We start from the raw sequence: 3,231 nt of genomic DNA, 5'->3' as shown, positions 1-3,231 counted from the left end.
CAGATAAAAGATTACAGATAGCAGATTACAGATTAAAGATTAAAAATTACAGATCACAGATTAAGGATTACAGATTAAAGATAACAAATTACAGATTAACGATTACAGATTACTGATTACAAATTACAAATTACATATTACAGATTACAGATTACAATCCCCAAGAATATAAAACTGTTTCATAAAAGCATTCATTCCAGTTTAATGATGAGGATGTTTAGCTAACATTCAGATTTAGATCAATATTTTTAGAATTTGTGAGAATAAATAACAAGACCTGAAAAAATAAATTTAAAATAACAGCAGCTTTAAAAGTCGCTGTTTTGATGGTTGACGGTTCGTCTGCGTCGTGTGACGGAGACGAACCGTCATGAGAAAAACCACAAAAACTTCAAATTGTTGAGTTTGTGTGTCGGTGTGTGTGCGTGTGTGTGCGTGTGTGTGCATGTGTGTGCATGTGTGTGGATGTGTGTGGATGAGTGTGCATGTGTGTGTCAGAGAGGGACACCAGAGGATCCATTGTCTTCTTTGCTGACATGATCATCATCTGCAGAGCTGCTACTGCTGCTTTCACAAAGAGCTGCTGATCCACACACAGCTTTGTGTAGCTGAATGACTCACACACACACAGTCGCACACACAGGAAACAGCGTGTGGCGTTCCCACAGCCGTCGTGGTCACAGGTCCAGCGCTCTGTCCTGACAGCTGCAGGTTTTTCTAAACTCTGACGTCTCCTGAAGGAGGAGTTCTCACAGACCAGTGAAGCCCCGCCTCTGGGGGCGTGTCCATGCTGACGTCAGGAATGTGCTGAGACGTCTCTCAGCTGATCAGATGCAAACATTCATCTCTGTGTCCCTTTTCTTTGACGAGGAGAGCAGATCTGCTGATGACGGAGTTCAGAGGAATGCTGAAGAAGACTGTGGTGAGAGTGAGATGAAGATCTGAGGTTTGGGAGAGATCAGGATCAGGATGAATCCTTCAGAGGAAAAGATCACAGCAGAGGTTCAGGAGATCAGCCGTAAAACGTTCAATGAAAATACTGTTTTGTTTTGTTTCATTTAGTTGTTACTGTGATAAATGTTGCACTACAAGTAAACTGATTGCTGAACATATTTGCTGTGATTGTTACAGGTGTGTTTGATTGTTGGAGGATTGTTTGATTGTTGATCATTTGTCTGATTTTTTTGTTTTAGCTGCCTGTTTTGTGAAAATGGGATATAAATTGAGTTGATTTTAAACATGAAAAATTAAAATATAAAACAATTTAGATGTTGAATGAATTCATTAAAAAATCAACTTTTTAGAAGCAGAACAGAAACCTAAAGATTCAGGAAATAATCAGAAGTAAAGAAAACAGACACTAGGTGTGTTTGAGATCCCCGGCGCCTCGCCTGCATCGTCGGCGAGACTAAGCTGCTGCTGGAGGGGGCGGAGAAAGGCGCCTGAGATGAAGGAGAACGACGAGACTGTACGATAACAAGGAGTTGGGGGTTGTCCTCACCATTCGTCTGAAAGTTAATAAGCCACTCCTCCTGGTATGATTTGTGCTGTTGTGTCTTTGATATTATTTTTTAACATCTTTTAGAGTAAAACTGTTGATAAAATAGCCGCGGGATTCATTGCATGTGCACTGTCCCAAATACATAAATAAAATTAAATTAAAGTTAAGTTTTAGAGGCAACAATAACAAATATAACCACAGATTATTTGAAAACTTGTTTATTTTTTCATCAGTGATTCATTACCTTCCAGAAAAAGTAATAAAATACACCGATGTCCTTCATTTAACGCCAGTTATTTCACATCGAACTACAAGAACTGTGTGGACACAGTTTCCCACAATGCATTGTTTTGTAGTCATCAAGGCGGCCTGCAGCCAGCGCAGTACCTATTTTCTGGCTGCGCTGGCTTAGTAAGGCGCCTTGAACCCGCCCCTTTCTCGCGATACTTCGTGACGGCGCACATTTGACGTCAGTGCAAGAAACTAACCAACATGCACCGCGATCCAGGCGATCTGCGCAGCGCCGGGGGATCTCAAACACACCTACTACATCATTGCCTAAATGCATTCTGAGCGTCTCTTCCTGATGACATCAGAATGACGTCATTCTGATGTCATCAGGAACCTCCTGCTGGATGATCTGTGGCCTTCGGTCCAGCTCCTCCCAGCTGTCGTGTTTTCAGATTTCAGCATGATCATCCTCCGCAGGAGAACTAACATTCAAATGCTCAGATCTAAAAATAGAAGCTGCTTTGAATCCTCGTCCGCGCACAGAAGACGCCATTGTGAGGCGGAGTTCATGTCAGCGGCGGCAGCAGCTTTTCCTCCTGACGGGAGATGTGCAGTCAGCAGGACAGATGAGGAGGAGGCCTGCAGCGCTGCTGTCCTTACATAACATGAGAGGCTGCAGACGCCAGCGCGTCCTCCTCCAGGAGGACAGGAGGACGAGCTGCATACAGCTCCTCGTCCTCCTCCAGGAGGTTCAGGATCCCCCAAACTGAGGAGCTTTTATGATGCTCTCTGGTTAAAGAGACTCAGACCTGAGGAGAAAGAGGAGTGATGGAGACTGAATAATGGGTTCAGTCCACTGTTCCTCAAGCTCCTCAAGCTCCTCAAGCTCCTGCTCCTCCTTCTCCTCCTGCTCCTCCGGCCTCCATCTGAACCTCTGCCTTGGATCTAAATCTGCTCTGAGCTGGAAGAAGTGCAGATGCTTCATGGAACTTCTCATTAACACGGTTTCCTCCAGACAATAGAAGCTTCTGAGATCAGAAAAAATGGATCATCAGACGCTGAGGATCCAGGAGATTCCTGGTTCAAAGGTCAAACGAGGCAAAAGACTTTCACTACAAAACAGCAGAAAAAGTTCTGGTACGTTTGTGTTCTAAAGGAGATCTGACTAAAGGAGATATCATCTGCAATGAATCATATCTACAGCATCCAGCTGCTAATCATCCATCATCCATCCATCATCTATCCATCATCCATCCATCATTCATCCATCATCTATCCATCATCCATCCATCATTCATCCATCATCTATCCATCATCCATTCATCATCTATCCATCATCCATTCATCATCTATCCATCATCCATCCATCATCCATCCATCATCCATCCATCATCCATCCATCATCCATCATCCATCATCCATCCATCATCCATCCATCATCCATCCATCATCCATCCATCATCCATCCATCATCTATCCATCATCCATCCATCATCCAT

Source organism: Oryzias melastigma, linkage group LG24, assembly GCF_002922805.2.
Source record: "Oryzias melastigma strain HK-1 linkage group LG24, ASM292280v2, whole genome shotgun sequence".
NCBI classification, from domain to species: domain Eukaryota; kingdom Metazoa; phylum Chordata; class Actinopteri; order Beloniformes; family Adrianichthyidae; genus Oryzias; species Oryzias melastigma.
Note: the sequence above shows the minus strand (reverse complement) of the source record.